Genomic DNA, 26,670 nt, shown 5'->3' with positions numbered 1-26,670 from the left:
GCATTCAGAGATGTTCTTCTGTGCACCATTGTGTCGTTATTTGAGTTACTGTCACCATCCTGTCAGTTTGAACCTGTCTGGTCATTCTCCTCTGACTTCTCTCATTTTCACCTATAGAACTGCTGCTCACTGGCCACCCTGTCTGGCGCCAACAATCATTCCACAGTCAAAGTCACTTAGATCACATTTCTTTCCCATTCTGATACTTAGTCTGAAAAACAACTAAACCTCTTAACCACGTCTTTGCGCTTTTATGCATTGAGTTGCTGTCACATGATTGGCTGATTAGATGTTTACATCAATGAGCAAATGTACAGGTGTACCTAATAAAGTGGCAAATGAGTGTATTTATCCAGGTAAATGCATTTGATATTTTGTATGCTACGTGTCAAGGAGAGTCAGTGATAGTTGAACGTTGGAATATAAAATAACTTGCAGTAACTGAGTTTTTAGATAAAGGATGACAAATAAGGAAGACTTTATATTGATATAGACTTCTCTTCCTTTCTCCCTCAGCATTCCTCTTGAAATGGTTATGTTTATATCATCTCAGCCACCCATTGGCTATTGGCTAGGAAAGTGACTGCGGGCAGCCGCTTCTACTTCCCGGTTTCTGGATCTGAGTTTTTGCGTCCATAGGTTCAAGTACGAAGTATCTAAAATGAATGAATGTCCAGAATCTTGAGGCAGTGAGTGAAGTGCGTACCACATGCAGGCTGAGAGGAAATTTGATAGAAATTTATAAAATTATGAGCAGCATAGATGGAGTTGACAGTGAGTACTTTTTGCCACAGTCAGAATGTCTCATACTTGAAATGCCTGCATTTATTGTGGGCGGTAGTGGGGGGAGGGGGAGAGAGGAAGTTTAAAAGAAATTTGTGGGACAAACTTTTTTTAATTTGCACCAAGTGCTGGGTGTCTGGAAGGCACTGGCAGGGTGGAGACATTTAAGAGGTTCTTACAATAGGCAGACAGTGTGTGAATATGGACTGTATTGGGGAGAAAGGATTATGTGTCATTGGTTAAATAGTTTGGTACTACATTATATATCAAAGAGCCCATTCCTGTATTATAATATTGTGTGTTTTATGTTCACGTGGCTGCTCTGAGCCAGACATGTGCCAAGTATCTAACCTTAGACATTTATTTTGTCGCTACAGTATGTCTGTAGTTGATGATCTCTCTCTTCACCCCCACCTCTCTGGATGGTCATTGACCATGGATTTGAACAGAGGATAGGCTTAAGGATGGATTTGTAATCAGAAAAGACAGTACTATAAATAGCAGATTTTATCCTGCCTTCAGCAAGCATCTCCCAGAAGTGAAATAACTATTTTTTAGCAGGTCCCTGAAGGTAAATGAGATGCAGCTAATGAATAAACTTTCACTGAGCAAATCAATACAGAGAGTTCGACTGTAGTGACATGCACATGCCTGCTCCAGCTACCCCTTGCATGATTGACAGAAGGCTTGAGGTTCATTGGTGGATGTTCTACAACACAAGGGTATGCAAATGGTTTTGTGATGCTAAGTGTCCAACGGTATCACTTATTTCTGCTGAAAGTTAGCCTGCGCAGTTGTCAGATAGTTTTATGTTTTGACATGGGAAGTTATCTTCTCTCTTTGAAACACAGAGTGTAACAAGTTTAACCCATGACTACACAAATGGATATGATGGTAAAGAAGGAATTCAGCATGCTTGCCTTCTATCAACTGAGTACAGAAGTTGGGAAATCATGTCGCAGTATGTGAATGTTTATGTAGGCCAGCTGGTGGTGCAGTGACATCAGCTCTGGACTCTGGAGCGAAGGTTCCCGAGTTCAGACCCAGTCGGGCCACTCCTGGGTGTTCTTTCCATCCATGCCAGGTTGAGTGTTGAGAAAAAAACACTGCGCTGTGAGAAGGACTTGGGGGAACACTCACAGAATCTTTCCTCCAAGACAACCACTTGGATAAAAAAGTGGTCGCTGAGGCTCTGGCAGAGTATGGCACACAAAAAAAAAAGTATTTGGAGTACTGTGTGCAGTTCTGGTTATCAATATAGAATGGGTGTGGAGTTTTTGAGAGGATGCAAAAGATGGTTACTGGACTTTTGGCTAGATCCGAATCTGTATCAGGCTGAATATCACTGGTACATGTCCTGAGGTCTGTTGTTTTGTGGCAATGGTATATTGTAACACATAATAATAAAAGCTACAAATTAAAATAAGAAGTACTGATAATTAAATTCAGTAAGTAGTGCAAAAAAGAGAGGAAGAAAAGTAGTGAGGTAGTGTTCATGGGTTCATTGGCCTTCAGAAATCCAATGGCGGTGGGGAAGAAGCTGTTCCTGAGACTTTGAGTTTGTGTCTTCAGGCTCCTGTACCTCCTCCTTGATTGTAGCAATGAGAAGATGACATCCTGGTTGACGGGGTTCCTTAATGATGGATGTTGCCTTTTTCAGGAATCGCCTTTTGAAGATATCCTGGATGGTGGGGAGGCTAGACCCCGTGATGGAGCTGGCTGAGTTTGCAAGCTCAGCAACTTTTTCCAATCCTGTCCATCCTCCATACCAGACTGATGCAACCAGTTAGAATGCTCTCCACAGTAGACCTGTAGAAATTTGCAAGTGTCTTTGGTGATATACAAAGTCTTCTCAAACTGCTAATGAAATATAGCCACTGTTGAGCCTTCTTCATAATTGCATCAATATGTTGGGCACAGGATAGATTTTCAGAAATGTTGACATGCAGTAGCATGAAACTGCTCCCCCTTTCAACTTCCGAACCTTTGATGAGGTAACTAGTGAGTGTTCCCTCAACTTCCCCTTCCTGAAATCCACAATCAATTTCTTGATCTTACTGAGGTTGAATGCCAAGTTGCAGTTTTGGCACCACTCATTTAGCTGATTTATCTGGTTCCTGTATGCCTCCTCATCACCATCAGAAATTCCGCCAACAATAGTTGTGTCAGTGGCAAAGTTATAGATGGTGTTTTTGCTATACCAAGCCACACAATCATGGGTGTAGACAGTAGAACAGTGGGCTAAACATACATCCTTGAGGTGTGCCAGTGTTGATTGTCAGTGAGGAGGAGAGGTTATTTCTGATCTGCACCGACAGTGGTCTCCAGGTGAGACAGTCAGACAGACATACTTTATTGATCCTGAGGGAAATTGGGTTTCGTTACAGCTGCACCAACCAAGAATAGTGAAGAAAATAGCAATATAAAACCATAAATAATTAAATAATAATAAGTTAATCATGCCAAGTAGAAATAAGTCCAGGACCAGCTTATTGGCTCAGGGTGTCTGGCACTCCGAGGGAGGAGTTGTAAAGTTTGATGGCCACAGGTAGGAACGACTTCCTATGACGCTCAGTGTTACATCTCGGTGGAATGTGTCAAGGACCCAGTTGCAGAAGAAGGTACGGAGGTCCAGGTCTTGAAACTTGTTGACTAGATTTGGGGAGGGGGGTGGAATTATGTTGAACACTGAACTAAATAAACAGCAGCTTGACGTAAGTGTTACTATTGTCCTATTGTCCAGGTGCTCCAAGGCTGAGTGGAGAGCCAGTGAGATTACATTCGCTGTAGACAAATTGCAGCAGATCCGGGAAGGAGATGATTCCAGGCATGAACAACCTCTCAAAGCACTTCCTCACAACAGATGTGAGTACCACTGGGGGTGGGGGGTGGTTAGTCATTGAGGCAGCTCACTCTGCTCTTCTTGGGCACTGGTATGAATGTTGCCCTTTTCAAGTGGGTGGGAGCCTTCGACTGCAGTAGTTAAAGATTAAAGATATCTTTGAACACCCCCACCAACTGGTTTGCATAGGGTTTTAGAGTCCGACGAGGTACAACATTGGGTCTTGATGCCTTGCAAAGGTTCACAATGTCGAAAGATGTTCCAACGTCAGCCTCCAAGACAGAGGTCACAAGGTCACTAGATGCAGCAGGGATCCAGACAGTTGTAGTTTTATTCTCCATTTCAAAGTGTGCATAAAAGGCATTGAGATCAGTTGGGAGTGAAGCATCACATCCATTCATGATGTTAGGCTTCACTTTGTAGGAAGTAATGGTCTGGAACCCCTGCCAGAGCTGATGTGCATCTGATTCCATCTGTAACTTCAATCAGAATTGTTTTCCCACTCTTGTAATAAACCTCTGTAGGTTGCAGCTCCATTTCTTAATTATTTTTGGGATCACAAGTCTTGATTGTCACAAATTTAGCCCTCAGAAGATTAAGCATCTCTTGGCTTTCATTTTGAGTATGTCTGGCACGTTCTTGAAGATGACCTGCTCATCCACACAGGTGTTGATGCCAACAGGCTCAATAAACTGATTAGAAAGCCTGGCTCTGTTATAGGAGTCAAGCTGGGCACACTGGAGACTGTGGTAGAACAAAGGACCCAACGGAAAATCCTGGCAATTCTGGACAATGTTTCCCACCCTCTGCATGCCACCTTGACTGAACAGAGGAGCACTTTCAGTAATAGACTGAGACAACTGCGATGTTCCAAAGAGTACTATATGAGGTCATTCTTATCCTCGGTCATTAGGCTCTATAATGAGTCAACCTACAGCCAGGGAAGTGATGACTCCTTTCTGTAAAACTGTTATTAATTTCTGTTTAGCTCTGTTTACCATACCCTGTTATCACGGACATCCTGTGTAATACTGTGCAATGCTAGCATCACTTCTTATCTGGACAGTGTGAATGCACACTGTTACTGTCTTACAACTACCATCTTATCAATGTGTATTTGGAAATCTTGTAAATCTTGTAATCTTTGACTTGTAAATCTTGGACATCTTATTTCTAAGGTAACTTATTTTTTATTCCTTCTTACTTCTCTTCTAATACTTGTAAATTTGTGCACATGTGATGTTACTGTGACACTGTAATTTCCTTTGGGATCAATGAAGTATCTATCTATCTGTAGCACATTCATTCAGACTCAAAGTTGAATCCCTGAATATTGTTCAGTCCACTGACTCAAAACAGTCCTGTAAGCTCTCCTCCACCTCCCTTGACCAGTACTGCAGTCCTATACAGTCTCTGTCTGTATGTTGGGAGTAGAAATACAGCACCATACTGTATGTACACCACGCTGAGTTCATCATAAAGCATTCTCCACCTTCTTTGCCTTTAAAAGATTGAGCTGTCCTGTGTTTGTGGAGAGCAGTGAAGCAAAGTACACAGTGGTCCCTGATTAAAGGATATTAGCATATTCAAACACCTCACCCATTCCAGTCATTCTCCCCTCTTCCCATGTCTATCAGACAAAAGATGCATACTATCAACCTCAGAGACAGCTTCTGTCCTACTGTAATAAGACTATTTAACAGTCTCCTAGAATGGACTTTTGACCTCACAAGCTCCCTCATTATGGCCTTGCACCTCATTGCCTGCCTGCACCACACTGTCTCTGTAATGTTTTGTTCTACTTTCTAATATTGTTTTCCCTTATACTACCTCAATGCACTGTGAGGAAAAAACCTGTATGAATGGCATACAGTTTTCTACTGTACCTCAGTACATGTGACAATAATAAACCAATTTACCAGTGTGCCATTCCATGTTGAGTTGAACAATTTCAGAAAACCAGTATAGGTTCTGAGGAAAGGCCAGTTAATTTGAAATGATTCTCCTGTCTGCTCACTTGCATGACTAAGTGTCTCTTTAACACATCCCTTCGTCGTTCCAGGTATCTATGACTCTTTGTAAAACAACCATGGACCTAAGAAAAATAGGGCTAAGGGTAACCCTAGGTAATTTCTAAAGTAAGTACATGTTCGACACAGCATTGTGGGCTGAAAGGCCTGTATTGGGCTTCTATGTTCTAAACATTGACTATTAGTCTATAAATGTATTTGGCTCAAAAATAAATCACTTATTCCCATGAAACCCACTCCATCAAAGGTACACATAATTTTCCTGACCCTTCCTGTGATGTGTTAACAATGAAGATCGTGTCTAGTTTTCCAGAGAAAATTTTGCTACAAATCCCCCATCTAATATTGAGCTAGTTCCTTTGAAAAGTGGTCAATTGGAGCTGCATGGATTGCCTCTACTACATATCTAAAAACATTTATTTCCTCAGCAACAAATAAGACATTGAAGGAATGACAAGGGACAAGGGAAATTAGGGATAGTATCAAGTCCAAAGTAGAAACATATAAATTAGCAAAAAAAAGCAGCACACCTGAGGACTGGGAGAAATTCAGAGACCAGCAGAGGAGGACAAAGGGCTTAATTAGGAAAGGGAAAAAAGATTATGAGAGAAAGCTGGCAGGGAACATAAAAACTGACTGTAAAAGCTTTTATAGATACGTGAAAAGACAAAGATTGGTCAAGACAAATGTAGGTCCTTTACAGTCAGAAACAGGTGAATTGATCATAGGGAACAAAGACATGGCAGACCAATTGAATAACCTCTTTGGTTCTGTCTTCACTAAGGAGGACATAAATAATCTTCCAGAAATAGTAAGGGACCGAGGGTCTAGTGAGATGGAGGAACTGAGGGAAATACGTGTTAGTAGGGAAGTGGTGTTAGGTAAATTGAAGGGATTAAAGGCAGATAAATCTCTAGGGCCAGATGGTCTGCATCCCAGAGTGCTTAAGGAAGTAGCCCAAGAAATAGTGGATGCATTAGTGATAATTTTTCAAAACTCCTTAGATTCTGGATTAGTTCCTGAGGATTGGAGGGTGGCTAATGTAACCCTACTTTTTAAAAAAGGAGGGAGAGAGAAACCGGGGAATTATAGAACGGTTAGTCTGACATCGGTGGTGGGGAAAATGCTAGAGTCGGTTATCAAAGATGTGATAACAGCACATTTGGAAAGAGGTGAAATCATCAAAGTCAGCATGGATTTGTGAATGGAAAATCATGTCTGACGAATCTTATAGAATTTTCTGAAGATGTAACTAATAGAGTGGATGGGGAGAGCCAGTGGATGTGGTATATTTAGATTTTCAAAAGGCTTTTGACAAGGTCCCACACAGGAGATTAGTGTGCAAACTTAAAGCACATGGTATTGGGGGTATGGTATTGATGTGGATAGAGAATTGGTTGGCAGACAGGAAGCAAAGAGTGGGAGTAAATGGGACCTTTTCAGAATGGCAGGCAGTGACTAGCGGGGTACCGCAAGGCTCAGTGCTGGGACCCCAGTTGTTTACAATATATATTAATGATTTAGATGAGGGAATTAAATGCAGCATCTCCAAGTTTGCGGATGACATGAAGCTGGGTAGCGGTGTTAGCTGTGAGGAGGATGCTAAGAGGATGCAGGGTGACTTGGATAGGTTAGGTGAGTGGGCAAATTCATGGCAGATGCAATTTAATGTGGATAAATGTGAGATTATCCACTTCGGCTGCAAGAACAGGAAAACAGATTATTATCTGAATGGTGGCCGATTAGGAAAAGGGGAGATGCAACAAAACCTGGGTGTCATTGTACACCAGTCATTGAAGGTGGGCATGTAGGTACAGCAGGTGGTGAAAAAGGCAAATGGTATGTTGGCATTCATAGCAAAAGGATTTGCGTACAGGAGCAGGGAGGTTCTACTGCAGTTGTACAAGGCCTTGGTGAGACCGCACCTAGAATATTGTGTGCAGTATTGGTCCCCTAATCTGAGGAAAGACATTCTTGCCACAGAGGGAGTACAGAGAAGGTTCACCAGATTGATTCCTGGGATGGCAGGACTTTCATATGAAGAGAGACTGGATCGACTAGGATTATACTCACTGGAATTTAGAAGATTGAGGTGGGATCTTATTGAAACGTATAAAATTCTAAAGAGATTGGACAGGCTAGATGCAGGAAGATTGTTTCTGATGTTGGGGAAGTCCAGAACGAGGGGTCACAGTTTAAGGATAAAGGGGAAGCCTTTTAGGACCGAGATGAGGAAAAGCTTCTTCATACAGAGAGTGGTGAATCTGTGGAATTCTCTGCCATAGGAAACAGTTGAGGCCGGTTCATTGGCTATATTTAAGAGGAAGTTAGATATGGCCCTTGTGGCTATAGGGATCGGGGGTATGGAGAGAAAGCAGGTACAGGGATCTGAGTTGGATGATCAGCCATGATCATACTGAATGGCGGTGCAGGCTCAAAGGGCCGAATGGCCTACTCCTGCACCTATTTTCTATGTTTCTATGAATTCAACAGGTTGGGCTCCACTTATGAGAAAAATGAACAGTCAGCATTTTGGGTTGAGATCCCTCACCTGGACTGAAACAATATAGCTAACATCAAGAAGAGAGGGGATTCCAAGGATTCAAAGAAATGTATAAATTATACAACCTTAGATTTGTCTGCTTCCAGGCAGCCACAAAGCAAGAAACTCGAAAGACCCTAATTATAAGAAAGTCCAACACCCAATGTACAGAGATAGGAAAAACACACAGATCATGCAAACAATAGAAACAAGCAAGAGTATTCTGAACCAAATGGAGTCCATAGATCCCAATCACCAGATCAGCTGGAGTAGGCCCAAAGCCTTGGTTTCACTTCATCATATAGCAGGCAAATTGCTGCAAAGTTTGCAGACATGAAGCACCTCAGCTGGAGCAGTCTTACAGCCTCAGCACCATTAAAGGAGTGTATATTATGGAAGAGTGAGCGAAATTGGCCCGGCTCTCACCTCTGATCCCAACACCATGTCTTTCCAAAAGTATATCTGGGCCAGCATTTAAATTGTCCAAACACCTGATCATGCCTCGCATTAGGATACAAGCCCCACCGCAGCGATACGCTTTGGGTCTAAACCTCACTGCCCATCCCAAAGCTGTTCTCGATCTCTCCAAATTGACTTGATGCTTAGAGCAATCTAGCATCACACCCAATTTAGGTGGATGGGCACCGAAACTCCTCCGTTTCGATTCCTCTCCAAGTAGCTCCCTCCAGCTTAGTCTCCGACATCGACACCATCTCCTTTTGTGACTTCGTCTCGAACGCATCACGCTCTGACTCTGCAACGCACCAACACGGCTCATCCCTTGAGTCAGCTTAGCCCCCGCTCACCTCTTCACTGTTTGCGGTGATAGTTTACAACAATGTGCCTTAAAAAAGGTGTTGGTAATCATGTTTTTTGATGTATTTCTTGCCTTTTGAACTACAAGTAAGCTGTCGTCCATCTTCAGTATTGCCATTTTAAACGGGAAGCAATGGAGCCAGAGCTGTCAGGTGCTGGGCCGATGCAAGTGAAGGGAATGACAGGCAGATGAGGGATGCGAAGAGTGGAAATAATGCTGGAAGCTGGAAGATCTTAGGTAGAAGTGAAAGAGGGCTGAAAATGCTAGGCTGTGATATCATATACCTATGACTTTTCTGGTCATTTCTCAGAATCCATGCATTATTTTATTATCACACCATTTTTAAACCTGACTGTGTTAAAAAAGCTCTCTTTTAAAACTTCAGTGATCCAAACTCAAGACTTGTAGTTATCCCAGACAAATCTAATGCAACAATACCCACCAGGTGAAATTTACACTACACTCTCGATGAGAACAAATTATTAGTTGAGTCAATTAGTTCAAGAGTCAGGAAATTTTGTTGCAGCTTTACAGTATAAAACTCTGGAAAATTGCATTTATTTCTGGTGGTCCTATTTAAGAAATGTTGTAGAACATGCAGAGCAGGTTTACCAGGAAGTTACTTGGTTCAGATAGCATTTATGGCCTTTAAGGAGAGGCTAAACAATCTGCAGCCAGAGGCTGAGGTGGGACACAATAGAACCTTGAATGTTTTACTGAAGTTCTCTGCTATTAAATCATTTTCCTATAGGCTTTCAATTATTTAGCTGGAAAAGGAAAACCTGGACCAGGGAAATATAATGTCACTGCAGCCTGCACTGAGAGATGCAAACATCAGAAGAGGACTGGTACTGAGGGACTTCCTGTGCAGCCCATTTCACTCTGTATTGGGTTGGTATACACAGTTTAGGAAATATAATCTGCCAAATCCTGCAATGGGAAACAAAAACTTGGGATGACTTCGGTGAAGCAGCAGAGGCAAGACTTATGTAAGTTTATAAGACCATAAGAAGCATATCTGGAGTTGAAAGCCAATATCATTTTTCCCAGGGTCGAAATGTTTAATACTAGGGATGAGAGGGTTGTTCAAAGGAAATGGGTAGGACAAGTTTATTTTTTACACAGAGTGGCATGTGCCTGGAATATTCTGCTAAACATGGGGGTGGGGGAAAATACAACCGAACCATGTTGGAGGCTCTTAGATAGGTGCACGGATATTCAGAAAATGGAGGGATATGCACTTCTGTGTTGGCAAAAAGGACTTGTCTAGTTAGGCATTTAATTACTAACTTAAATAGTTTGTTACAGCATTGTGAGTTGAATGACTGGTCATGTGCTGTACTGTTCTGTGGTCGCGAAGAACAGGTTCAATTAAGTAAAATAAGATAACCCCAGTGATAACTCATCGGAACCCTTTTAGTGTCCTAAGGAAGAGGAGTGGGGCATTAATGTTTGACATGTTTAAACAATTGTGGACAAAAGAGGTGTGTGTGTGTGTGTGTGTGTGTGTGTGTGTGTGTGTGTGTGTGTGTGTGTGTGTGTGTGTGTGTGTGTGTGTGTGTGTGTGTGTGTGTGTGTGTGTGTGTGTGTGTGTGTGTGTGTGTGTGTGTGTGTGTGAGAGAGAGAGAGAGAGAGAGAGCGAGAAAGAAAAGAGGAAGAAAGACAATGACTGTGAGATAAAGCACTGAAAACTTGTCTGAGATCTCGGCTTTGTGTGAATCAGAAGAGGAAATTTAACATTGGGGACTAGCCAGAAGGTGCAAATTTGCCTATTAGTAATTGAGAGCCTGAAGAGCTTTGATCTTTGTTAGATCTCTTTGCCCTGCTGTCCCCTTTCCCTTCTAAAGCTCTTCAGCCACACTGCAACTGCCCCTTTCAACGCTGCATTACATTTCATCACATTCCGCTTTCTACTGAATAACTTGAGTGCTTCATTGGTCAAAAGTTAAATTTCATCAAGGATATGCCGACTATTGCCAATCAACTGTGATGCTGATGGGAAAGGGAAGTTTAAATTAATTGAGTCTGGATGATTCCACTTTAAACACACTTCACATAGGCTGCAAAATGAACACTTTTCCAGGCTGTTCAGCTGAATGCGGTCGAAATCCCAAGAGAGAAATGGTAAGAAGCAAAGAGGTGTCTATGTGCAGGGAGACCACAGCTCATATTAACTAGAAACCACATTGCATGAATTGTTTGTAGAAACATACATCTTCTTTTAGCACGTTGTGCATCAATGCTCACCACCTGTACCTATTTCTCACATTGGACAAATGAGTAATGACTCTTCTTCACACACAGTTTGTTTTGCTGTCATAAGAATCCATCATTCATAGGTTAACATGCAACATAAACAGCTTACGTCTTATATTTGTGTAAAGTGGCTCTGCTGTGACTGGGCAGATGGCACCTGGTGTAGGAATACCTAGGCTTCCAATTTGTTTGTCTCATTCACTAAATCATTTCACACTGACTCAACCCAGCCAGTTGATGGAAGTGTCAAACGACTGGCAAGCTGCACGTGGTGCAAGAGCCTGTAGACATTAACTGTTGGCTTAGACAACTCTCCTCATTCACCACAAGAGTAAAGGAGCGGTCCTGCTGCGGTGTTGTACACAAAACAGAATCATATAATGAAAAGCTGGAAACAAGATATTGAATGAATCTTTACTAAACCCACAAGTGACAAGTGAGGTAATGTTACAGCTATATATAACCTTAGTCAGACCCTACTTGGAGTACTGTGTTCAGTTCTGGTCACCTCACTACAGGAAGGATGTAGATACTATAGAGAGAGAGCAGAGGAGATTGACAAGGATGTTGCCTGGATTGGAGAGCATGTCTTATGAAAATAGGTTGAGTGAACTTGCCCTTTGTTCCTTAGAACAACGGAGGATGAGAGGTGACCTGATTGAGGTATTTAAGATGATGAGAGGCTTTGATCCTGTGGATAGTCAGAGGCTTTTTCCAGGGCTGAAATGTCTAACACGAGGGGGTATAGTTTTAAGGTGCTTGGAAGTAGGTAGAAGGGGGCAATCAGGGGTAAGTTTGTTACACAGAGAGTGGTGGGTGCGTGTTGTGCACTGCCAGTGAAAGTGGTAGAAGCAAATACAGTCGAGTCTTTTAAGAGACTCTTAGATAGGTACATGGAGCTTAGCAAAACAGAGGGCTATGTGGTAGGGAAATTCTAGGCAGTTTCTAGAGTAGGTTACATGGTCGGCACAGCATTGTGGGCCAAAGGGCCTGTAATGTGCTGTAGATTTCCATGTTCTAATCTTAAGGCTAAGTTGTTGATAAGGAAAGTAACAGGAAATATGTGTATTGCTGCTACATTTTTGGTCTGTTGTAGACCTTGGTCGATTTATGATTGGTTTATTATTATCACATGTACTGAGATATATGTTTTTTTTGCATAACGTTCATACAGATCAAAAACATTACAGAGTGTAAGAAGGTAAAGCAAGGCTAAACAATAACAATGCAGGATACAGTGTAAAAACTACAAAGAAAATGCTGTAACCAATAAATTGTAAAGTCATAATGAGGTAAATTGTGAGGTCAAGTTCATCTTATCATACAAGTGGAACATTGAATAATCGTTTACCAAAGGTATAGAAAGTATCCTTGAGTGTGGTGGTACGCGTTTGCAGGCTTTATTTTACCTTCTTCCCAATGGCAGAGGGAGAACATAGAATGTTCGGAGTGCATTCATTGATTATGCCAGCTGCTTTATTGAGGCATAATTTTCCATTATGCAGAATTGAGCATTTAGGAAGTCAAGGTTCCAATTGCAAAGGGAGGCACAGATTCTGTAGATTTTTGATCAGGACTGTAGGATTGATGGTGTTTAACACTGAGCTAGCGTCATTGAACAGCAGCTTGACATAGATATTTGTATTGTCCAGGAGAGATTGCCATTGAGATTGCATCCTATTGTCATGATAAGTAAATTATTGTAGGTTAAAGTACCTTCTGAGGCAGGAGTTGATTCTAGCCATGACCAAACTCTCAAAGTATTTCATCCCCATAGATGTGACTGCTACTGGACGATAGTTGTTAAAGCAGCATACAGGCCTCCTCTACATCAGTGAGACCCGACGCAGATTGGGGGAACGCTTCGTCCGCCACAACAGACAGGATCTCCCGGTTGCCACTCACTTCAACTTTCCCTCTCATTCCCATTCGGATATGTCCGTACATGGCCTCCTCTACTGCCATGATGAGGCCAAACTTCGGTTGGAGGAACAACATCTCATATACCGTCTGGGTAGTCTCCAGCCCCTTGCTATGAACATCGAATTCTCCAATTTCCAGTAATTCCCTCCCTCTCCCTTCCCCATCACACCTCTATTCTGTCTCCTCTTCTAGCTGCCTATCACCTCTCATGACTCTGCCTTCTTCTACTACCCATAGTGCTTTCCCCTTAGATTCCTTCTTCACCTCTCCTGCCTATCCCCCCTGCTTCCCCTCCCCCACCCCTTGATCTTTCCTCTGATTGGTTTTCCACCCTTTCCCCACCTTCTTTATAGGGCCCCTGCCCCCTCTTTCTTTAGTCCTGACAAAGGGTTTCGACCCGAAACGTTGACTGCTTCTTTCAACGGATGCTGCCCGACCTGCTGAGTTCATCCAACTTTTTTGTACGTCTTGATTTGACCACAGCATCTGCAGTGCACTTTGTGTTTAACATACAGTAACCTTCTTGGACACTTGTATAATTGTTGCCCGTTTGAAGCAAGTGGGAACTTCTGATCCATAGCAGTGGGAGATTGAAAATATCTTTGAATACACCCGCCAGTTGGTTGGTACAAGTTTTAAGAGCCGTACCAGGTTTTCTATCAGGGCCTGCCACCTTGCGCCTTGGGATTGTATTGAAAGGGCAGGCAGGTAGGCCGAGGAGGCAGGGAGGCTCTATTGGCTAAAAATGAAATCAGATACTTAGAAAGAGATGACATAGGATCAGAAGATGTAGAATCCTGGTGGATAGAGTTAAGAAACTGCAAGGGTAAATATACACTAATGGGAGTTGTGTACAGGCCTCCAAACGGAATCTAGGATGTGGGATACAAATTATAAAGGGAGATAGAAAAGATATGTAAAATAGGTAATGTGACAATAGTCATGGGAGATTTCAATGTGCAGGTAAATTTGGAAAATGAAGCTGTCATGGTCCGGTCCATGAAATCTGCATTCCGGTTCACGGTCTGGTCTATGTTCCTTATTCCATGTTATCTGGGTTTCCCCAGTTTCTATTGAGGCAGCTGATTCTCGTTTGGGCTGGCTTCATAAATAGCTTCAGGATTCAGCCTCTGGCTGCTGGATTGCTGCTGTCCAAACCCCCATCTGTATCCCTTCCCTTCACCTGCCTCCTGGAGCCTAGCCTCGCCTCGCCTGGAGCCTTGCCTTCACTGCTGTCAAGTTCAACCACTGGAGCAATATAAGGAACTGTCTTTCATTGTTGTGAACTGTCTGTGGCCATGCCTTCACTAGGTAGGTCCAGCTGTCTGCCGCTACCTAGTGTTGAGAACTGTCTCAATGTATTCTGCATTCTGTGTAATGAGTCCTGGCCCTATGTCCTGTATGCAAGGAGAGGTCCTGGCTCTGCGTTCTTGTCTCTCCCTTGACCAAGGCCCTGCGTTCCTGTCTCTCCCTTGACCAAGGCTCTGTGTTCCTGTCTTTCCCTCAACCAAGTCAAGGCTTCGGGATCTCGTACAGTACTAGCCATGTCCAAGAACCTTTTCCTGTCCAAGCCATGGCTTTGTGTTCTTACCTTGTCCAGCCCAGGAGTACCTTGCCCAGCCCGGTACTGGGGTTCCCTTGTCCTGTCCAGGAGTCTCACGTCCAGTCCTGTTGCCTCTCCTCATCCTGTAGCTACGTCTTGTCCTTGCCTAGCTCTGGAGTCCGAGACTGAGTCAAGACCTAGGTTCTGGGTCCTTGCCTGGTCTCTGGCTCGGAGTCCATACCCAAGCCTCATCATGTTCTCGCCTAGTTCCAGGGTCCGAGCCTGAGTCAGCCTTGTCCAGTCTCTGGCTTAAAGTCTAAGCCCAGGCTCCTAGTTCCCAGTTCCATGTCCTGCTTCCACTATCCTAGTCAAGTCCTAGTCCAGGCCTGGTATCGTTGTCTCGTCCGGGGCCTGTGTCATGTCAGCGTCCTTTCTTCCCCACTTTCCTTGCTTCCTTCTCACGCCTAGTCCTGTTCTTGGTAGTTCAGTGTCTGTGCCTTGCATTTGGGTCTGCTCCCAACAGAAGTTGGTGCTGGATCCCAAGGGAGTGAATCTGGACAATGCCTATGAGATTGCTTGTCAGAGTAGCTTGTGGTTGAACACTCTTTGGGAAAGGCAATTCGGAATTGGCTGCTGTGTAATGAACCAGGTAAAGGAACCCTTGGAAGATAGTGATCATAATATAATAGAATTCACCCTATAGTTCGAAAGCAAGAAGATAACATTAGATGTATCGGTCTTACAGGAAAGTAAAGGGAATTAGAGAGGCATGAGGGAAGAGCTGGCCAAAGTTGATTGGAAGGGAATACTAGGAAGTGCAGGATAGATATACCCTAAAGATGAAGAAATATTCTAAAGGAAGGAAGACACAACCATGGCTGACAAGGGAAGTCAAAGACAGAGACTGCTTAAAAGAAAATGAGAGTAAAAATTAATGGGAAGTTAGAGGATTGGGAAACTTTTAAAAATCAATGGAAAGCAACTAAAAAAGCAATAAAGAGAGAAAAGATGGAAAACTGAAGTAAGCTAGCCAATAACATGATACCAAAACATTTTTCATTTATAAAGAGTAAAGGGGAGACGAGTGGATATCAGACAATTGGAAAATGATGCTGGAGAGGTAGTAATAGGGGATAAAGAAATGGCAGATGAACTTAATAAGTATTTTGTGTCAGTCTTCACTGTGGAAGACACTAGTAGTATGCCAGAAGTTCAAGCGTCTCATGGGCAGAAGTGTGTCTAGTTGCTATTACTAAGGAGAAGGTGCTTAGGAAATTGATAGGTCTGAAGGTAGATATATCACCTGGACCAGATGGTCTACACCCCAACATTCTAAAAGAGGGAGCATAAGAGATTGTGGGGACATTAGTAATGATCTTTCAAGAATCACTATGTTTTGTAATGGTACCTGAGGGCTGGAAAATTGCAAAGAAGAGAGGGAGTCAGAAGAAAGGAAATACAGGCCAGTTACTCTAACTTCAGTGGTTGGGAAGAGGATGGAGTCAATTATTAAGAATGAGGTTTTGGGATACTTGGAGGCACATGATAAAATAGACCAAAATCTGTATGGTTCCTTCAAGGGAAATCTTGCCTGATAAATCTGTTGGAATTCTTTGAGGAAATAATAGGCAGGGTAGACAAAGAAGAGTCAGTGGATGCTGTTTACTTAGATTTTTAGAAGGTGCCTCACAAGAGGCTGCTTAACAAGATAAGAGCCATGGTATTACAGGGAATGTACTAGCATAGGTAGAAGATTGGCTGACTAGCTGGAGGCAAAATGTTGGAATAAATGGGCCCTTTTCTGGTTGGTTGCTGGTGACTAGTGGTGTTCTGCAGGACTGGTGTTGGGACTGCTTTCATGTTATATATCAATGATTTGGATGATGAAATTAATGACTTTGTGGCCATGTTTGTAGATGATACAAAGATAAGTGGAGGGGAAGATAGTGTTGAGGAAGCAGGGAGTCTGCAGAAGAACTTAGACAAATTGGGAGAATGGGTAAAAAGTGGCAGATGGAATATAGCTCAGCGAAGTGTATGGTCATGCACTTTATTAGAAGGATTAACGGTGTAGGCTAATAGTCACCAACCTTTTTAAGCCCAAGATCCCCTACCTCAGCCTTAGTGAAAGGTAAGATCGACTCGAAGTCTATTAGTTACACGCATGCTCACCGGGGCAGTAAAGACCGGAGGTAAAACCTCACAACCCAGAGGTAGAAATAATGTATAAACACCAGGGGTCACCACCTTTTTCTCGCATGGGTGTGGGTGTTAAACGTGTTGGGAATATAGCGATACTCGAAGCAGGTTCCTTATGTCCAGTCTATTCCTCAATTTAGTTGACGTCGCTCTCAGCTGCTGTCCTGCTTGTTCACGTTTTTTCCACTGGAAAAAAAACTCAAATGGATTTGTCTTTCTGCGTGGTGTGCTTGGACAGGGTACCGAAGCAGTTTTGAGGGCTTCATTTCCTCATTAGACAGCCTCCGGGCCCAAACTCCAGCCTCCCGCTGCCTGCTGCCTTGACCAGGTGCGTCTGTTCTCGTACCGGGGCCGTGGCGGTCAGAGTCCGGAGAGAGCAACCGACCGAGCGAGGAGTGCATTAGGACGAGTGCCCACCCCACCTTGTAGGATCTATCGGCCGACAAAAGTTTGTTTCAGTAGATTGCAGTGAGGTAGCTGTTCTGCTGCTTATGAAACCCTGAGCCCGAATGAGGTCTGTAAATATTTTAGCACTGGATTCCCCATGAACATTCGGTGTGCTGAACAGGTTCAGAGGCGGCACCTATCTGTCCGCGCTCCAGGCCGGTAGCATCGGTACTTCCCGCCAGCCGGTTACCCGAGGCCAACCAGTGATCCCTGACGCGCTTGGGTAATGACCTTGCGTGTATTCAAGTTCAACAGTGGGCGTGACAGGGAATGAGGAAAGGTGCAGTTGACTGATATTGTTTCCTCCGGCCCGGTGGTTGGGGACCACTGAAGTACACTGTGTAGTGCGGGGGAGCTACACGCATGTGCACTGGGCAGAAAGAACGGAACTAAAACCCCGCAACCCAGAAACAATCTCTCAACAGTATTTGTGTATTTATTTTTCAGATTTTTTCAGGATCTACTGGGAAAGTCTCCAATATCAACTAGTCGATCACGATCAATGGGTTGGTGACCACTAGCATAGACTATTTTATAAACAGGGAAAAGATTCAAAAATCCAAAATTGCATAGAGACTTAGGAGTAATTGTGCAGGATTCCCTAAGGTCAATTTGCAGGTTGGGTCAGTGGTAAGGAAGGCAAATCCAATGTTAGCATTCATTTTGAGAGGGCTAAAATTTTGAGCTTGTCTCAGACATTGCACTTGTGATCGCAAGACTCTGTTGGACAGTGATAATGGAATTTGCCAAGGACCAGTCACTATTGACTTGTTGGGGGGGGGGGGGGGGGGGTGGCAACAAATGACTTGGAAGCTGTGTAGCCTCGGTGGAGGTGAGGATTAGGCCTCAGGAATCGGGCTTGCCTGTTGCTGCAGACCAGGTGAGAAGACATGAAAGCATTACAACATTACCTCCATGCCCCTCTGGGGGCTGCCTCTCCAGTTGGTGTCACCCTTCCATATCCGAATGGTGGAAAGATAGACTGGATTGCATGCATCTGCACGTTGCTGGGAGACTGTACCGTCAATTACTGGGCATTGTCACTCAGGGTCTTGGACTACTTGTTTTACTTTGAGTGTACATGATTCTTTGCTCATTATTTTGAAAGTTTTCTTTCTAATTTGAACATTCTGCACGTTGGCCCTTAGCTGTATGGTTGAATGATAATTACATTTGATTTGACTGTGTACAGTGATTATAATGTGATCTCCTATACAATGGAGAAGCCAAAAGCAGGAGTTACCCATTGCCTAACACTTCAATTCTCTATCTCACTCCCACTCTGATCTCTGTTACTAAGGCTTCCTGAAATTTACCAAGGCACACCATACAAGCTAGAAAAAGAACACTTTACCTTTCATCTGAGTACTTTTCAGAATTCAAAACTCAAAATTAAATTCTCCAACTTTATTTAACTCACATTTTCTTTCTGTAATTGTCAGTATTGGCCATTTCTGTCAGTCACCTGTTTTCCAATTTAGCTAATTTTTTTCTCTCTCCACTAATACAGCCTGTCCTGCTGAGCATGTCACACTCACCTTCTATTAGCAAAACATAACGTACACATATACAGAATCTGACTGTAATTGCCACATAAATCCATCCATTATCATAGCCATTGAGTCATAGATTCATGGAATACTCAAGCACAGATATGAGTCCATCAGCTAATTTACTGCATTTCAAACTATTATGATGCTTAGTCCTATTGACCTAGACCAGGGGTGTCAAACTCATTTTAGGTCACGGGCTGGATTGAGCAAAATGCAGCTTCATGCGGGCCGGATCAGTCAGACGCGTGCGAACGCAGCTTTCGTTGCCTCCGTATTTTCAGCCTGCTCTCATGTGTCTCAGTCTCTGCTATAACTACAAAGTGTTTCACTTTACAAATTCCGTTTCTTATGAACAAGGCTGCCGAGCAAGACTGCCGAATAAACACTAAAAACCCTGAAAACCTGGTACCTGAATAAACTCAGCATTAGCCATATCATACGCCATAGGCGCTTCGATTACTGGGGCCAGCTTTAATAGTAATTAGATATTATCTCGCGGGCCAAAGATAATTCCACCGCGGGCCTTGAGTTTGACATATATGACCTAGACCATAGCCCTCCATATTCCTCCAACCCACATACATAACTAAATTTCTCTTAAATGTTGAAAGTGAACATGTATCTGCTATTTCTGCTAGCACTTCATTCTACACTCTCACAAACTCTGAGTGAAGAAGTTACCCCTCAAGTTCCGCTTAAACTTTTCACTTTTCACCCTTAATCCCCCCCCCCCCCAACCTCTAGTTCTAGTCTTACCCAGCCTCAGCGGAAAATGCCTGCTTGCATTTACATTATCTATACCCCTCATAATTTTGCATACCTCTATCAAATCTCCTATCATTCTCTTACGCTCCAGGACATATAGTCCTAACCTATGCAACTTAGTTTCTCAAGTCCTGGTAACATGCTCGTAAATTTCTCTGCACTCTTTCAGTCTGATTGACATCTTTCAAGTAGGTAGGTGATCAGACCTCATCTTACAGGGATATTCAGTTTGTCTTCTCCATCACTCTCCCACCATCTCTGAAAATGAAATTCTTTCCTTTATTTCCCAGATCTGATGGAGGATCTCAAACATGAAATGTTATCTCTGTTTCTCATTGCACAGAAGCTGCCTGACGTACTAAGGATTTTCAGCATTTTCTATTTCTTTTTGGGATTTCTAGTGTCTGCGATTGTTTTTTTAACTCACTTACTGGTCCAGTGTGCTTGAGAGACACCAATTCTGTAGCACACAGAGACAGTCAAACTAAAGTCATGGGCAGTAGCTCCAAATTAGTTGCCATAGAAACTAGAAATCACTCTTCTCCATCTTTGAAAGCCAGAAGTACACTGATCAAGATGACAGCATAGTAAAGGCAGCTTTTTCCACCAGTGGACCAACTGAAAACACTTGAATAATATACAGTATATCTGTAACTAATTAGATGGTTGTGGGATTTTATATTTACAAGTAGCTGACAGATGTTACAGTAGTGTAAATATAAATAGTTAATGTTTGATTGTATAATTTCACACCCATAGGTAGTCTACTGAGGATATAGGTTTATAGATAATAGTCTTGTTGGTCACTGGGAAACCCGCTTTTTGTGGATGGAGCAAAGGTATGAGAACAATAAATCCAATATTACTGAAACTAATTTTACTTGTTATTGTTTCAGAAGAAAGGGAAGAAGTGTTGTATAAATAAGGGTTAGTGGATAGTTAAGACCAGCGTTCATTCCTCAGTACAGCTTTGCTCTATCAGCCTTTGATCTTGGTTGGGAGCTGACTGCCTTCAATAAAAGAAGTTTTGTTAGTTATTATACATGCGCCTTCATAAACAGCAAGACCAAAGCCCATAGGATACTGCAGTTTCTGTGAGCAACACACACAAAATGCTGGAGGAACTCATCAGATTAGGCAGAATCTATGGAAATGAATAAATAGTCAATGTTTTGTGCTGAGACCCTTCATCAGGACTGGAAAGGAAGGGGGAAGAGTCCAGAATAAGAAGATGGGGGGAGGGGAAAGAGTACAAGCTAGAACATGACAGGTGAAGCCAAGTGGGCAGGAGGAGCGGGAATGAAGTAAGAAGCTGGGAGGTGATAGGTAAAAAAGGTAAAAGGCTGAAGAAAATGGAATCTGATAGGAGAGGAGAGTGAACCATTCAGAAAGCGAAGGAGGAGGGATGCCAAGGGGAGATAAAGGTAGGTGAGCAGAAGAGGCTAGAGGGGAGACAAAATAAGGAATTGAAGAAGAGGGAAGGGGAAGGGGACAATTTACCGAAAGTTACATAATTCAATGTTCATACTATCAGGTTAGAGTGTATCGATGTGGAATGTGATGGGTCGCTCCTCTAAACTGAGAGTGGCCTCATTGTCTCGGTAGATGAAACCATGGACTAACATGTTGGAATAGGAAAGGGGATTGGAATTGAAATAGTTGGTCACTGGGAAATCTAACTTTTTGCAGATAGAGCAAAAATGCTCCACAAAGCCGTCTCCCAATCTATGTTAGGTCTCATCATTTCAGGGAAGGACATATTGAGGGCACTGTATACAGTAGACAACCCCAGCAGTTTCACAGGTGAAGGACTGTTTGGGGCCCTGACTGAAGTTGAGGGTGGAGGCGAATAGGCAGGTGTAGCATTCTGCTGCTTGCAGAGTTAAGTGCCAGGAGGGAGATTAGTGGAGAGGGATGAATGGAAAAGGGAATCATGGAGAGAATAATCCCTGTCGAAAGCAGAGTTGTGAAGGGGAGGTAAAGATCTGACTGTGGTAGGATCCCACTGAACATGGTGGAAATTGCAGAGAATGGATGCAGAGGCTCACGGGGTGGCAGGTATGGACAGAGAGAAACTCTATCACTGTTAAGGTGGAGGGAAGATGAGGTAGGGGGGAATATCTCCAGGAAATGAAGGAAATGCAGGTGAGGACTGCCTGGGATGAGATGCATTCCACAGGGATTACTCTCTCCATGATTTCCCCTGCCCATTCATCCTCTAGTTTGCATTTAGTCCATCCTGGCATTGGAGAAGGCTTAGTGTTCAACTGGAATGGGGAACTAAAATGTCTGGGAAATCCCATTCCCCCACTAACATGCAGTCACAGAGTCATGGAGACGGGCTGTTTGTTCAAAGTTGGGCTGAAAAGCCTGTATCTGTGCTGTATTGCTCTGCCTCTCTATGATCGACATTTTACTGTGGGTATGGGATTTCATACAATTATTTATCATTGTAACCTTGAATGCAGGATGGTCAATGGCATTGGCCTTAATAATTGGTAAGCGTTTTTCTGTTATACTGAACAAATTATACACTAAGTGATTGTCCAACATACACAACTCACAGCCTTCAATCCCACTGGTTTCATTAAAGCGAAGAATCACGAATGCATTGAGTGCCTGACACAATGGTAACTATTTATTGAAGGCAACCGAAGAAAACTTTTTATTTAGACTTCAGTAAAGAGTAAGAATATCATTGCAACTTGTTTACTGGGTAGTTACCTTCATTGGATAATTGTTCAGAAGGAATAAGAAGCTGCCTACTGTAACAAAAGCCTCTTGTTAGGTAGAGCACCAGCAGGGGACTCCTCTAAAATATACATACAAAGAAATATGAAATTGATAATTATTTATTAATTAGAGTCCCAAATCAAAACTTTCATTTTGCAGTAATCTTGCTTACACTTGTGGAATATTAAAACCTCAAGAAGATGCTATTTAAAGGGATCTGGCAACTCCAAAACTCTAAGTAGTGAACTGAATGAAGAAAAGGCAGCAGAAGGTAGAAGGTGTTCAGGAGGTATAGTTACTAACACTAATAACATGAAGAAATATTCTTTGTTTTGTCAAAGGCAAAGAAATGAATTCAGGAAATACTGTATAACCTGAGTTATAGGGAAAGCTTGTACAGTATAGAACCTTATTCCCTAAAGCGTAGAAGAATGAGGTGAGATTTGATAGCGGTAGGCCTCTGTTAGTCTCGATAGACCATGGATTTGCGCCTTGGAGAGTTTCCAGGGCGCAAGCCTGGGCAAAATTTTTTTATGGAAGACCGGCAGTTGCCCAAGCTGCAAGTCTCCCCTCTCAATGCCACCAATGTTGTCTGAGGGAAGGGCATTAGGACACATACAGCTTGGCACCAGTGTCGTCACAGAGCAATGTGTGCATAAATGCCTTGCTCAAGGACACATACGCAAGCCTCAGCCAAGGCTCGAAATAGTGAACTTCAGATCACTAGACGAACGCCTTAAACACTTGGCGTTGATAGAGGTATACAACCTTACAAGGGGTATAGATAGGATAAACACAAGCAAGCTCTCTCCACTGAGGTTGGGTGAGACTAGAACTAGAGGGTGTGGGTTAAGAGTGAAAGGTGAAATGTTTAAGGGGAACATGAGGGAGAATTTTTTTTTCACTGGGAGGGTGGTGAGAGTGTGGAATGAGCTGTCAGCGAAGTGGGTTTGATTTCAACAATGAAGGGAAATTTGGATAGGTGCAGAACATGGATGGAAGGGTTATGGAGGGCTGTGGTCTGGGTGCAGGCCAATGGGACTAGGCAGATTAATACTTGAGCATGGACCAGATGGGCTGAAGGTACTGTTTCTGTGCTGTAACATTCTATGACCCTTGGCAGTGTGGATGATCAGAGGGATCTTGGGGTCCGAGTCCAAGGACACTCAAAGCTGCTGTGCAGGTTGACACTGTGGTTAAGAAAACATACAGTGCATTGGCCTTCATCAATCATGGGATTGAGTTTAGGAGCTGAAAGGTAACGTTGCAGCTATATAGGACCGTGGTCAGACCACACTTGGAGTACTGTGCTCAGTTCTGGTCGCCTCACTGTACGAAGGATGTGGAACCATAGAAAGGGTGCAGAGGAGATTTACAAGGATGTTGCCTGGATTGGGGAGAAGGTCTTATGAGAATAGGTTGAGTGAACTTGGCCTTTTTTCCTTGGAGCAACGGAGGATGAGAGGTGACCTGATAGAGGTGTATAAGATGATGAGAAGCATTGATCGTGTGGATAATCAGAAGCTTTTTCCCAGGGCTGAAATGGCTAGCATGAGTGGGCACAGTTTTAAGGTGCTTGGAAGCAGGTACAGACGAGATGTCAGGGTAAGTTTTTTTACGCAGAGAGTGGTGGGTGTGTGGAATGGGCTGCCAGCGATGGTGATGGAGGTGGATACAATAGGGTCTTTTAAGAGACTTCCTGGACAGGTACATGGAGCTCAGAAAAATAAAGGGCCATGGGTAACCCTTAGTAATTTCTAAGGTAAGGACATGTTTGGCGCAGCTTTGTGGGCCGAATGGCCTGTATTGTGCTGTAAGTTTTCTGTGTTTCTATGACCCGATCATATGAAACCACACTAGCTGACTTACTGACCAGGAAGTCTGAAAAACACAAGTTCAAATCACACAAAGTGAAAGTGGAGTGTGAATGTGCCGACAAAATTGTCTTAAAATCCAACTGGATCATTATTGTTCTCTCAGATGGAAACCCTGCTGCTCTTATTGATCGTAGCATACCTGGCTTCCAGTTCCATACCAAATTCAAGTTCCATACCAGTTCCATACTTTTGACTGAAGTTGTATTAAATACCCCTTTGGACAGGGGAAGAAAATTAACCAATTTTTTATGATATCCATGAAAGAACAACAGACCCCTTCTTGTTTGGTAGCACCCAAAGCTGTAAAACAAGCAGTGTCAAATTTGAGATTGATGATTCATTTTTGCCACAGTCAAAAATGATCCACAGGCTGGTCATTCAACTCCGACTGGTCTTCAGTGTTTCTCAGTGCTGCTGCCTGAACATTAAGACATAGTGTCTGATTGAGGACTACAGTTCACTTCCTGCTTTTGGAAAGCCTTCCACTCTCTTATAGGAGTCGCAGCCAGCCTCTCGTCTGGCTTCCACCCTCAATCTAATGACCAGACTGAGAGAGTGAACCAGGAGTTGGAGACAACCCTGCTCTGCCCTGCCTCTTCCAACCCCATGTCCTGGAGCTCCCAATTGGTTTGGGCAGCGATCGCCCACAGTAACCTTCAGTCATCCTTCACCGATATGTCTCCCTTTGAATGCCAGAAGGGATTCCAGCACCCTCTCTTCCCTGATCAGGAGATCAACATAGGAGCTCCTGCTGCTGAACAGTTGATCCAGCGCTACAAGCGCACCTGGAGACGAGCCAGGGCTTCTCTGCTGCGTGCCCAGAAACAGCATTCCCGGCAGTCTGATCGGCTCCGTCGACAGGAATGTGCATTGAAACCAGGCGAGGAGGTCTGGCTGGCATCAAGGGATCTTATCCTGAAAGTTGAGAATGGAAATTGGCACCGCGCTACGTGGGACTGTTTGTAATGGAAAAGGCTGTCAACAAAGTGTTCTATAGATTGCGTCTGCCAGCATCATTGAAGATCCACCCGGTATTCCATGTTTTCCAGCTCAAGTCGTTACTACCTCTCCCCTGTCCCCAGTCACCCCACCTCCCCCTCCTCCCCACCTGGTAGATGGTTCCCTTGTCTTTACTCTGTGGCGCCTCCTGGCATCTCGCCGGGTACATGGTAAGGTCCTGTACCTTGTGGACTGGGAAGGGTATGGCCCAGAAGTACATACTTGGATCCTAGCGAAGGACATCTTGGACTGTGGCACCTCAGGGGCTGTGCCTAGAGAGGGGGCCCTGTCACAACCACAGATTCGGCAGCACAGTAGATACGGCAATTGCATTTGTGAATTTGCCCGTGTCAGCTAATTATTATTTAATCATGATGGTAGTATTTAATGCCATACTTGTTGTCGTAGTGCTTGTTGAGACTTGGACAGAGCATAGCAACGCCTTGCTGCTGTTTGGTATTCGACCTTCCCTGAGATATTGGACGTTCAAGACTTTGAAGACTAGTGGTATTCATTTAATATTTAGATGTTCTTTTCAGCCACAGTGCAGGCTTCGTTTTCCTTTTGAGAGTTTTAGTTAACGGCCCTGTTTGGCCCAACGTTTATTATTTATTGTCCTTTTAACACTGTTTGTATTAAAGTCTGTGAACTATCGACCTGCTTCAGTGTCTCTCGCTCCACACGTGGGCCATGTCCAAACCTGGTAACAAACACAGAACTAGCCTCTCCAGTCTCTCCTCATAACTGAACTCTTCATTCTAGGCACCATCCTGGTGAATCTCCTGTACTCTCTCCAGATCTATTATATCTTTCCTGACTGAGGTGACAGACAATTGAACAGCATCTGCCATTTCTTAGACATTATCAGTAATACACCTATCACACTCTAGCGTAAGGCTACCCTCCACATTGTCAACAACTCTGCCAGACTCCGTGCCATCTCTGAACTGACTGATCGTGATCAACAATAACGAGACATTACAGGAAAAAAATGTGCAACATATGTCATGGTGTCAAAACAACAAATGAAGCTTTACATGTGATCAAATGGACGAGCTGATTGTTGACCAAAGAAAACAGTTTTTTTAATGTTTCTAAAATGGGTGGGAAGGGTAGAAATGCTTTACATTCCTGGGCATGTATATCACCAGCAACTTCACTTTATTCCTTCACGATGTTGCAGTGATCAAAAAGGTGTATCAGTCTATTTACTTTTTTTAGTAGCTGATAAGATTTAGCTTGTTATTTAGATGATTATCTAGAAGTTCAACAGATATGTTATAGAAAGTATGCTGATGGGTTGCATTTCATCCTGGTATGGTAACTGTTCTGCTTTTGAACAATAGAACCAAGAGAGTGGT

Source organism: Hemitrygon akajei, chromosome 11, assembly GCF_048418815.1.
Source record: "Hemitrygon akajei chromosome 11, sHemAka1.3, whole genome shotgun sequence".
NCBI classification, from domain to species: domain Eukaryota; kingdom Metazoa; phylum Chordata; class Chondrichthyes; order Myliobatiformes; family Dasyatidae; genus Hemitrygon; species Hemitrygon akajei.
This window is presented reverse-complemented; position numbering follows the sequence as displayed.